Raw genomic sequence first — 12,886 nt, 5'->3', positions numbered from 1 at the left:
CGTAGTCTTGGAGTCTTGAACTGCAATGACCAAGTCTTCCCGATGGGTCCTTCAGCTTTGCTAGACAGCAGAGGACATGCTGGTTGCCTACTGCTTTGAGTCTTGTCGTGCAAGTGTGGAAGAAATTTGCTAACCCAAATTATGGCAATGCATTCCTTCTTGGTCGCCGAATAATTTCTTCCCATTTGGGAAAGGGGCGGCTAGCATAAGCTGCAACTTTTTCCACGCCAGCTTTCCACTGTTCAAGCATAGCAGCGATTCCAACATTGCTGGCATTAGTATGAATTGCCGTATTGGTGGCATCATCAAAATGGGCTTAACTGGCGCAGTTTGAATGGGGCTACACAGCTTGTCAAATGCCCCTTGCTGGTCTTTGCTCCAGAGGACTGAAATGTCATCTTTTTAAATCACATGAGGAGTACTTCAATTCTAAAGTCTTCCATAAATCGCCTGTAGTAGGCACAAAGTCCTAAGAAGCATCTTCTATGCCTTCTTATCGGTAGGTCGAAAAAATGAAGCGATGGCAGTAGTCTTCTAGGGGTGTGGTTGAATGCAGGTCTTACTGACGACATGGCCAAGAAATTTGAGTTCTTTGAAGCCCAGGTGACACTTCTCGGGCTTGATGGTTAAATCTGCAGAGCAGATGGCCTCTGGCACACTTCTCAGTTGTGATAGGTGTTCTTTAAACGAGCTAGAGAAGACAACCATGCCTAGGTATACCAGACACGTCTGCCATTTCAGCCCAGCAAGAATGCTATCCATTATGGGCTGGAACGTCGCCGGCGCAGAGCATAGGACGAAAGGAATTACCTTGAATTCGTAGAGGCCGTCTGTTGTCGCGAATGGGTCACGTTCTCACGGTCACGTTCATCAATATCCAGATTTCAAGTCCAAGAAAAATAATTTGGCGTCGCACAGTCGGTCCAAGGTTTCATCCATTCTTGGGAGCGGATAATGGTTGCGGTTTGTCACAGTGTTCAGTCTGGTATAATCGACGCAGATGTGGAGTGTGGTGTCCTTTTTCCGGACGAGTATGTCAGGTAAGGCCCATGCACGTTTAGATGGATGAATAATGTTGCTCAGCATTTCCTTCATTTGTTTTTTAATTGCTTCATGCTTCTTTAGGGGCATCCTGTATGGGTGCTGACGAACAGGCTGGGTGGATTCGTCGGTTATAATGCGGTGCTTCGCTATACAAGTCTGGTGGACCTTAGACGTTTTGGGGAAACGATCAGTAAAGTCTTGCACCAGACTCATTAAATCATCCTTTGGGAGCCGAGAAGTTTTGGTTAATTTCAGCTGTCACTGCATCAGATGGTGCCGTTCCCAGTGCAGCTAGACACATGACGTTGGCGGTTTCAATAAACGCACTAGTGGTGTTTTTCACAAAACGTCGACGCTCATTGCAGAAACTAGTGAGCAAAACTGACGTGCACCCATTCTTCAGCTGGACAACTCCCTTCGCTATGCAGGTACCCTTATCCAGGAGTAACCTCATGTTCCGTTTGGCTATTCCCTCAGTCATAAAATGATTTATTCTTTACCTTGACAAACACGCTGGTAGGAGCAGAAAGCATGACACTGTCGTCAGCGATACGTAAAGCCGTGTTGTGCTGGACTTCGATGTTACTTCCTATGGATTGTATCGTGGGGGCGATCAGGAATTTCTCCAAGTTGATAACTGCACCGTTTCCTTGTTCATTTGCTTTGCGGGCAGAGCCAGGTACATCAGGCATGTGCTGAGTGGCTGTCCTCACACCAACAGAGACGCGCCTTCCTCTGTTGTGTTTGTTCTGTATGTTCCTTATTCTTGCCCCCTTCTGCCTCTGCTGGTGGATTGCCCTGTGTGTGGTGCAGAAATTCGGGCGTTGAGTTTTCTCCTTCCCCCATGCAGGTCCTTGCCCCTCTCCTCCCTCCGTGGGTGACCACAGGTGGCAGAAGGAGTGCGGCACACCCTTAGGTTGTCGGCAGCTGCACTGCCAGCATTGCAGCTATGTGGCGCCATCCCCGAGAAAGCTGGAGGTCCACCAGTGCACACACACCAGGGCCAGAGCCCCTGCCAGTGCAGTCACTGCACCACAGCCTTTGCACACAAGGGCAGCCGTGTCGCTCAACCGTGCATCCGCATGGGCGACCGCCCTTGCCACTGCGGCGAGGCCTTTGTGCACAAAGGCAGGTTTGTCACCCATATTCGCAAGAACACAGGCGAGCGCCCCCTACCAGTGCAGCCACTGCGGTAAGGCCTTCATACACAGGGTCCACCTGATTGACCACCTGCACATCCACATGGTAGCGCCCCTATTGCTGCAACCTATGCCCCGGGGCCTTTGTCAAGAAGTGTACCTTGGACAGCCACGTGCGCACCCACGCGGATGAGAGACCTATTTGTTCCCCAAGGCCTTCGCACACTGTTGCCACAAGAAGGCATACGAGGAGGAGCACAGCCGTCATGTGTGTGTGAACATTTGTTCTGTGTGACTGGAGGAGAGCAAAGTCTCTGGGGTAGTTGTGACAACGCAAGGGCATGCAAGCAGTTTGGGGGTCACGAAGAGGGGCCTTTTTATTAATGAATGAAACCAGGGTCCGAGCGAAAATTTCCTCGTTCCTGATCACATCCTGGCCTCACCACCTGGGTGACAGTTGCCCCTCGCTGGATTGCAAAGTGTGATTGTGGGTGGGACCTGTGGCAGGCAGCAGTCTCGAGCTGCTTGTGACGAGGCTGGCGCATTACCTTACAAAGTGCCTGCTTTGAACAAACTCTGTCTTCCTTGTAGTTTCCCACTACAATTGTGGCTTCTGTTGGTAAACAACAGTTCATTTGCAGTGCTTGTTCTATATCTCTTCAGTTAATTTTAGGTTGCAGCCACCAACATTCGAAGAAATGAGAAACATGGGAGCCAAATAGGTGCCAACTACCCACAGACATTTATTTCCAGCATTTGGCAAATGTAGTGAACAGATGAGCGGAAATCGTCATCAAAAAAGGAAGGAGAAGGAGGGGGGTTCAGTATTTTTTTTAGTAGCAGCTACTAAGCACTTGTTTTATGTATCAGACAAAATGATGCCTCCCATTTTCAATGTGGTTTCCTATTTTTTGTTTTTGCTCCAAGGCGCAAGTGGGTAGTTAGGTTCACATTATGTCTGTTTACCAAGACCTAACAGTAACCGAGAAATGAAGCTGGTCAGGCACCAAAAAGAGGAAAAGCATTTGTTTGCATGTTGCCCAGATCGCTTTCTCTGTGCTCGACAGCCAACACTAACCGAGAAATGAAGCTGGTCAGGCGCCAAAAAGAGGAAAAGCATTTGTTTCAAAGTTGCCCAGATCGCTTTTTCTGTGTTCGACAGCGGGAAGGGCAGGCCACGAAGCAAACAAAAATTACACTGGTCATTTCTGACGATGGTAAGAATCACATTGGTAAGAAATGTACTCCGGAGAAACATGACAATGGTAATTTCTGCACGTCACGTCCAGGTCTCAAGATGGTTGGGCCCACATTTTAAGAGGGTATGTTGCTGTGTGTCTGTGGTTGTTGCGAAGTTCATTCTGTAAGTTGATCTCACAAGAAGGGATAAGACCATCAGCACTTTTGTAGGCCTCCTAGACTCACTATAGCAAGTTTGTGCATCCCATATGCCAGCTTTAGTGGTTGTCTTCCTTCATAGGAAGCGTGCAGACTGAACCTGCAGCAATAGGCATTTCATCCAGCTTGTCCACGGTTTTTCCGTCCAACGTTCCCAATATCGATATTGCCGTATGGCATCTATGCGCACAAAGGGGCTGGTCCACTTCCCAAGTGCTTCCCTTCCTAGGCACATGCGTGAGCCTGCGACCAAGGAGGAGATTGGCTGCAGTCAGAGTGCACAGCTGGCCAATGTCTGATTCGACGACAGCAAGAGCCTTGGAGCTCACTATGGTTTTTATCTCCGTGGGCATCATAGACAGGTCTTAAAACCAAGATTAAGCTCTTCCAAATATTTTTTACAGTGCTTGTATAATGGTACTTGTAAACAGACACTCACTATAACCACCTACCACGAAACATTAGCGACGCTGAATTTTCACTTGACTTCTTTGTTGCCCAAACACATAGCGATATCTTGGTCAGACGGTGTTCGCATACTTGCTTCAAGTCTTCCAAGGCTTTTGTAAAAGTTCTGGCATTGTCCGAGTGCCAGACCTGGGGTAAACCTCTCTGGGCAACAAGTCACCAAAAGGTCAGCAAGGCTTCTGATGTGATCAAAGAAACTAGCTCCTAGTGGAGAACGATGATGTGGCGCATTTGAAGAGAGCAATGTAGCACTTTCAGTCCCCGCTTGGTGATACTATGAAGAGAGGCTTAGCAGAGTTCTCTCCAAAAACCTCAAAGAGAAAACAACCTTTAATAACTTCTGGTGATGTTACTAAAATGGCGTGATTACATTGCCAGATGAATGGGGTGACAACGAAAAATATGATGGGTATAATGTTGAAGTTGATGCGTACAAATGAGATCAGCCATTTAAGAGAATGGTCTTATCTGTGTGTTGCAGGTACATTATCAGTGATTCTGTGGCCTGTAACCTGTAAATTACGGACATACGCTGGCCTAAGACGTCCTTCAGTAAAACTGCAAGGGTATTTGTTGATAGGCAGTTGCTTGAAAGGGAATCAGAAAAAGAATCATTGTGCCTGACTCTTAACCACTTGTGTGGGAGGCAGCCATTGACCACTCGCCTTACTGATACTAATCAGTGGTTCCATAAAAGTGTGTATGTGCAGTCTGACGTGAAGTTGCGAGATAGACGTAGTGAAAAGCTACACTTCCTCTGTCGTGCTGTGCAGCACTTAAGCAAACGTTACTGTGGATTGGCGGCGTCGCTGGGCTTGTAATCAAGCGAATAAAGGGAACATTGATGACAGAGCGAAAAAAATGTGAGGGTAAGGGTGGCATGCAGAGGCCGTGCGAGAGGTTGTTGGCGGCAACGTGCTACGAGTGAACTAAGAGGCCACGGAAGATGATCCCGCAGAAAGCGGACGATGAAAGTATGGCGAAAGTGTAAGCGGGAGGGCAACATGCTGAGGCCGCGCCACAGACATCCATCATGTGCTGCTTAATACACGTGCAGTGGTCCTTTGGCGTCCTCATCATTGCGTGGCTCATACGAACCACGTCACATTTGCGTGGGAGGTTCAAACACGATTTACGGCATGCTTGGCGGTGGGGATGCGCTACGAGATAACAGCGGAGTAGAGTGCGCCACCGCGTGTTTGCTGATCATGCGATCACTTCCTGAGATGCAGCAGCTATGCATTGTGACCGAGAAGATGGCAGTTTCTGCTGCGCGCAAATTTTGTATTAAGGAGCATAGCAATCGGTGGCCATTTTTCTTCGCATCTGTTTTGCATCATCATGTCAAACAGCGCACTTACACACTTCGATATAGTCGGTAACCAGCTATCTCACTGCCAAGTTGTTGCAGTACATCCAGTACTTTTCTTTAAGCTGTGTCTTCGTGTCTCTCACGGCTTGACGCAGAACTTTACCATGGGCTGTAGCCACTAGCAGAGACAATTATTGATTTTCTGTCGATACTATTGACCGCGTCGGCATTTTCTCAGTTTCACACTGTGCTTAGCACCCACCTACTGGAATGATACTATCAGCATCCAAGGAAGCGTTCAGGTCAACTGTGCTTGAACTGCGAAGAGCATCAACAGCCTCTTTTTCTTTTGACAATACGTAAGGAAGTTCCGAAGCCTTTGAATTGCTACACACCTCAAATTCAAGTTTATTCATTTATGCATGAACCTCCTTCTATTAAACCGAACTTCTGCACCGTATGCTTTGTGAACTGTCAAAACAGATGGTTCACAGGCTCGGTAGTAGGTAAAAGAACTTCCGAAGGCTTGTAATTCTTACATTCTTGTCTGAACCCTTGATCCTAGATTTCCATGGTTGCACCACTTCGTATCTTGCAAGCCTGAAGATGATGTTTTTCTGGGTGTTGTGGAACACCTTGCATCTGCGAGGTCCTCCAGTAGTTTTTTATATTAAAATCTTACGTTTTCGACATCCAGGAAACATCAAAGGATCTAGTCACATTTTGCTGTTGACCTTCAAAACGCTGACAATTGTACGCTAAAAGTTTTTGTAGTTGTGTCAGTGCTACTATTGAGTTGGGAGTTCATAGCAAAGAGAGCGCGGTTTCGTCGGACCTCTCCAGTTTTTCAATCACTATGGTCCATATCTAGGCCAATCCAATATGAACTGTTTTACCTCCAAGAATGATGTGAAGGTGAAGCAGCTGATCATATAAGTCTTGTTTGGCAGATGTGCAGTACTTCTGTGGCACTTGGAACAATTTTTATATCCGGAAATTGTCTTCACAGTCGGAGCTAGAGCATCTGATTCCTCTTAGTCGAGTGACAATTTGCATACGTGAATGTGTCGAAAGCAATATAATGAATCCAATTCATTACCCTGAAAGTGCTGGCAATGCTTTTTCGTCACAGTTGTTTGCTGCCACCATCAAATATACCTCTTAAAGGGGCACTGACACAAAAATTTTGCATTTTGATTTTTTTTGTTGCTATAAGTAGCTAGTGACCTACTTATCACCTGTAGAAACCTCATTTGCTTCACCGTGCGACGGTTGTTTAATTAGAGGCATTTTCAATGCGGCCAGTCACAGTTTCGGTTTCAGCGGGTGCTGCGTAACGATGGATTTTGAGTGAACAAAGCTGAACACGTGACCGTCAGAGGGATATCACAGAGCAGAGTTGCCATAGTACTGTCCAATCCACATCTTTGGCAGTTTCTGCGAATGCCCCCACGTACTGATCTCGTAAGCCGCTTAATTAAAAGTGACCGTGGACGTGATGCAGGCGGTGCGAGTGCAAATACTACCATAGCTGAAGAGCGACGTGCGACACTCAAGACAGTGGGTGGCAAGGCGCGCGCTGGGAGCAGCCGTCCGGTCTGCCTACATGTCCGCCTACAGATGTGTTCGGCTTAGCACTGCGGCAGATATTCGATTGCCGCTCTCATAAGCGGTGCAGATGACAATTTTTAATGCAACTCGCCTTTCTCATATAAGCTGCCGTGGTTGGGACTTGGGTCCAATTTTGTTTGTGCAGCGGTAACTAGCTACCTCCGCTTTCCTGCGCCACTTCTAAGCCGTGGCCGCTGCCTGCACAGCGACCGTGCGGCTTACTCAGTGGGCTTTTCGTGTCTCCAGCGCGTTTTCACGTCCAATGTAAATAAAAAGTAATAAAAACAGTGCCTGGAATCTCTGTAGAACTTTGGTCGCGGCCAGCTGCCTGATGAGCCAACGAAATCACGGCGCCTCCGCCGCCAACGATCGGGTCGTTCGTTCTCGAGAGCAGAAGCTCCGCCCTCCGATTGGAGCAGCGAGCCAGGCAAGCCAGCGAAAAACGCCGGCAGTGCAGAAGCGGCAAACGCAAACTCGTGACATGTTTGGATGTTGTTATTTACAAAATATCGACAGGATATCGATTGCACGTGGTCCTCTGCTGGCTGCTCGGTTGCGTTTCGCACACTTTAAAATTGATTTTAAACATGTTCTAGGCTGCATTCGCCGCTGATATTTTGCAGCTGATGTATGTGTGTTCACACCAATCTATCTCCGAAGTTATCTCGCCTTCAAAATTTTGTGTCAGTACCCCTTGAGCAGCACATTGTGTTGTTGCTAACTTCCCAGGTGCCAAAAGGTCGCAGGAGAATGCATGTCTCCTTATGCGCATGCCATCGTACACGGATATGGACTTCCTTTATACCAAAAGGCCCATTCATTGCTTTCAATTGGATTGAGCATGCTTGATGCACGTATGCCAGCGCAAATAGTTTACATGATCCTCCGGCAACAGCCTTTTGCTCGGTGTACGTTCATTGTGCACCTGAGACATCGCTTACCCTTCAACGAAACTTCTCTTTTCCTCCCCAAACAAGACTAGCTGAGGCAATGCTCAGGCTTGCAGAATGCAGATGCCTCACTCATCCTTGGTAAATTGCTCCAAAGCATGATCGACGTGGGTTTGACAATAACATTTTACAAAGTTTTTTACTATTCGTTCTCCATATAAGATATGGGATAATCGTCCATCTTGATTATGCTGCTCCTGCGAGGCCACTCCTTATAAAGTAAAGGCCCATGAAATGTGGGAAGTTTTTGCCTCGTGAAGAGTAACTAGTTACGCGTGGAAGATTTGGTTGTGCTTTCGTAAGGATGGATATTTGATAATGGGTGCAACTTGAGCACTTGTAAACAAATTAGTTGTGTCAGCTTGGGTAGAAATTTGACGGTTTGGGAATCTTTGTGGTAACTGGCAGAGCCAATTTCAACCCAGATCGTCCCAAACCATACGCTAATTTTGACCATTCTATTTTCTCCTGCCCCATTCCAATTCAGTCGCCACATTTTCTACGCCCTCCTGTTTCAACATGGTGGACTTGGCTAACCTCGGACCTGCTAACGGAACAGCTGACGGTGAACCTGGCCTGGAGTGTTCTCATTGCTTTAAATTAAGTTTTTTTTTCTTCCTCCTCCCACATTCGAATATTCTAATGAGTTTAAGTTGCGTTGGAAACATGCACTTATTAACAAAGATATCCCCAGAATCTGAGAGAAGTGTTAGAAGTCCTGCAGTCGTGATGTCGAACCAGTAGATGGGTGGTATATCAACTCGCCTTTGCTGCAGTGTGTCCAGGCTAATTCCCACTAAATACCTGCTCGTGTCCTACCAGGTGCTAAGTCGAAATAAACTGTTATACTGTTCAGGCAGAGGAGGTCGATATATAAATAATAATTTGGTGGATGAGACGGTTGGGTTAGGGGTATTTTCTGAGCTCTTTAATGTTTGAAAAGAATCTTTAAGGAAAGGAATTTCTGATCAAATAAGTGGAGAGACATAACACCCATGTAAGAATCTGGTGACGAGAAAGTTTGTTGAATATTTCCTGAGCTCTTCAGTGATTCGAAACAAATCTGAGGAAACGAGTCTGTTTATAGAAGCGCAGACTAAGTAGAAAGCATGACATGTTTTAAACGAGGTTACTTATTTGCATCGGCAACTTCCCGGTTTGTTCCGTGGTGTCTGGCGTTGCAAAGCCGCATCATGATGGCATCAATGATGGCCGCTTGTTTTGACAATGATACAAGTGGATTCCTATTTCTTTTTGCGTGCGCCAGTCTTTCGAAAATTCTGGAGGACTCTGGTTTTAGGTTCGCTGACTGGATGGCCAAGGAAATAAAAAGCCATGCTTTTCTGCAGCGTAGCCCTGGCAAGGCATGTAGTTAGTGAGGATTACGGGATGTCAATCCCGGCTACCTGCTGTCAGGGTTGTTTTATTTCAAGCTTCACTGGCTTTCTGTGAACGACAAGACAACTAGCACAGTGATACAACCGAGTTTTGGGCACGTACCAGTATACTTATTTTGCTCCTTGCAGTGTATATGCCAACCGTTCAGAGCCATAACACCCTTGGCACTGCTTGCAAAATCGGCTGAACGTGTCGGTAAGCTCAGAGAAATCTTGAGCGCGTGTTCTGTGTCAATTTTGCATGTCGGTGGCTGCGCTGAGACAATAGGGATGACATCCGCTAATAATCGTTCGAACCCCGTGACTCGCTCACTCGGTCTTTGTAGCTAGCATTTACCAAAAGGTAAGTTCCAGCGTGCTTCATTTTAGCCCCTTCAATGCCAAATACGCACTTCTCAACCCCACATCGCAAGCTAAATTGTTGCAGTGAGCTGCTTGTAAGAGGGAAGCCAGTCCAGTGCATCCCATTACTGGCGGTCTCTCCAGTGTCATTTCTGAGCTAGAAGCAGGAAAAGCTACTGTGCACTCGAGAACAGTGCACTGTCTCCTTAGGTGTTTCGATGCATTTGATAGTCCAGTTACCAGAGTAGAAAACAAAACTGATCCACATCGAACTACTTGAAGGACCTGAATTGTCGAGCCATCGTGAAAGGACCCCTGGCTCGCACAGCAGCTTGTAGAAAAAGCTTCGTGACTTCACAAAACTGAAGCAGCTTGGTATGTTGTGCTTTATTATTGCAGGCATCGGTCTTTCCTTTGAACTCCTGACCCGCTGGGACGAAAAGCTCGTACTGAAAGTCTTCCTGTGCGGCCATGATTTTCAAGTTCATTATGTGTGACCGAACGGTCAAATCGTCTAATGCCTGTGGTCTTCCCTACTCCTACCAAGCGTCAGCCTGGCTGTACCATCTGCTGAAGAGGAACGTGCCAGCTGTTCAACCCTGAGAGATTGCCGTGCTTGGAACATTGCTGTTGGGTTATGAGTTGCGGTTCTAGCAACATTTGGTTACACCAATAGGTGCTGCATGTGTCATTGCTGCTACATTCATCAGTGCTTGAGCTGGTCGCTCATTTATTGCAAACTGCTCTGTTGTTTCCCGCATTTGGTCATCCTTGTTCAGTGCCCTCAAGTTGTCATCCGAGGCTGCTGCTGTTGTCATCTCACTGATGTCTGACATGCTCAGCTACTGCTCAGTGGATGTGCTTAATGATGTGCCTGGTAGGCGTATGAAGAATGCCGTGTCTTTTTGATGATTTTTTGATTTATTTGACACTTTATCATCAAGCTTGCAGCAGTTTCAACCGGCACTTGCCAATGCAGAACTAGTCATAATCTGGCTACTATTCTAGTTGATGTGTAATAGCCTAAAGGATTACTTACACCAGTTGCAAACATTGTCTGTTTGAAACGTTTAAGATAGCTTTTATGGGGGATTTACGTGCATTTCTTAATGAGCAAAGTGCAGTCGAAAATGCCGCGTTCGTCATACCATCGTGCCTGCTAAACATCTGATGTCAGCTATGATGGTACACGGTAAAGCCCGGAGGGGTAGGATTTGATTGGATCTGTAGCTATACCCCATTGAAATTGGTTGAAGGCTTAATTCGACAGGTTGCCAGCATGTGTAACATTAGGTGCACTAGGGCAAAATTACAAGGACACCTTATGATGTTTTGAATGCGAATGCAATAATGTGCCATTGTCAAACATGTCCTCTCATTATCATTTCCACCGTGTGCTTTTCTCCTTTCCAATATTCGCACGTTTCATGCACAATCTGTTGGGACAGTACCGTATGGATGCAGGTTTTAGTAGGTGCAGCATGATGGCACTGTTGAACACCGAGCAAAGTGGGCATTTTGCAGAAACGCACAGTGTTACTCGCTGTATTGGTAGTTCTCTAATTAGCATGCCCCAAATACAAACGTTTGCCTTGGTACATGTGTCTAACATTTGTTTCCAAGTTGAAGGTCGCTGTACATTCAGTGGGTGTAGCTTTACTTAGATGGAGCCATTGAGCCACCCTGGTGTTGGGGATGCCTGCTTATTTTTCATTTCAGGTTGGCTTGGTTTGATTCCCATACAATCCATATTTTCTCAATTTTCTTTTCAATTCAATTGCTGTGCTTTGTTTATGAGAGCTTTCCTGGGAATCATGTCGGCAATTTAGGCATTCTTTTGCCTTAAATATTTTGTATTGTTTGAGATGCCGGTCTTTCTTTGTGCATGTGGGAACGATCCATCAGCCATGCTTTGTGTTATTTGTTCAGCACACTGACACCAGATTTTTGAACAACCGAGTTGACTACTGCTAATACTAACAAACAACAAAATAAGCTAAGGCTCTGAAGGCTGACAAAGAATGGAAACAAGTATGCTGTGATTGGCATAGTTGATAGGGTCGCCATAATCACTGTGCAACAATTTCTGTTCTGCCACCTGCTCAAAATAATGTGAGTCTGGAGTCTGCTCAATAAGCAATTACTCAAGTGGAGCACAGTTCATAATTCAGCTACAAGTAGGAGCTAGACTAGTTTGCTTCAGTGTGTCTAAATTCATTTGGCAGGCAACAGCTTCGTGTTCGCTTATTCCTTGCATGACCGCCATGGATTTAACATAATCTGGTTCTATTGTAAAGACAAATCATGCAGGATTTATTCTGGCAGGTTCCTTAAGAGTCTCGAAAAAAATAGTGTCCACTTGGTTCACTGCGAATGTTGTCGAAAGACTATTGTTGTCTGCTGCTGTATTATTTACTCCCCCCATCAAAGACCCCCTATTGTCACCTGCCACTACACCCCTCACGCAATTCACTGCCCTCTCGCCGCACTTGGGATGAGTTGAACGGGGGTTTGTCCACTGAATTAAATTTCTTCCCTACATATTGCTCGCGGCCATCTGTTCGGACAGTGCAAATTCCTTTATCTTGCTGTTTACCTTTCTTTATCTTGAACATCCATTTCTTTATCAGGCTTCTTGCTCTGCCTAGAACAGCATGAGCTCTGTTATTTTTCTGCTTGCTTTTTGCCTCGGCTGTGTGGAGTCTTTCTGCATCATTTTTATTGGGCTGTTTTTTCCGTTGATATCGTAAAAACTAACCCAAGGCGTATGCTTCACTTAATGAACATAGGACCTACCAGTTGTGTATTTACATTTTGCCTCAAATGTGCCGGAGGTCTTCTTTGTGATAAATAATGGGAACATGTATAAATTAGGCCAGCAGATTTCTGCTCACATCTATTTCTCTTTTGTGAATGGTTCCACTCCTGGCCAGAAGTCAAGCGACAGACAGACAGACCAAAATATTTCCGTTTAAGTAGTCCAAGAAAGACTCCCACCTTTAAAGGGGCCATGAAGACAAAATGAAGTTTGGTTCATCCGAAAGGTTGCCGTGTTAAAATAACACTGACTGAACTTTTAATGTGAACTTCACTAATGTAAGCTATATACTGAGAAAAACAATAGGCATGCGACATCCTAGCTATTTTCGCACTGCACTTATGACATATTATGGGAAGTATATTGCGATTGGTTGAAGCTGACAAAATCCCATGGAAATTATAGGG

The sequence above is a fragment of the Haemaphysalis longicornis genome, unplaced genomic scaffold, assembly GCF_048455015.1.
Source record: "Haemaphysalis longicornis isolate Haplotype H1 unplaced genomic scaffold, Haemaphysalis longicornis Haplotype H1 scaffold_4, whole genome shotgun sequence".
NCBI lineage: Eukaryota > Metazoa > Arthropoda > Arachnida > Ixodida > Ixodidae > Haemaphysalis > Haemaphysalis longicornis.
The sequence above is the reverse complement of the archived record's forward strand: the minus strand, read 5'-3'. Positions refer to the sequence as shown.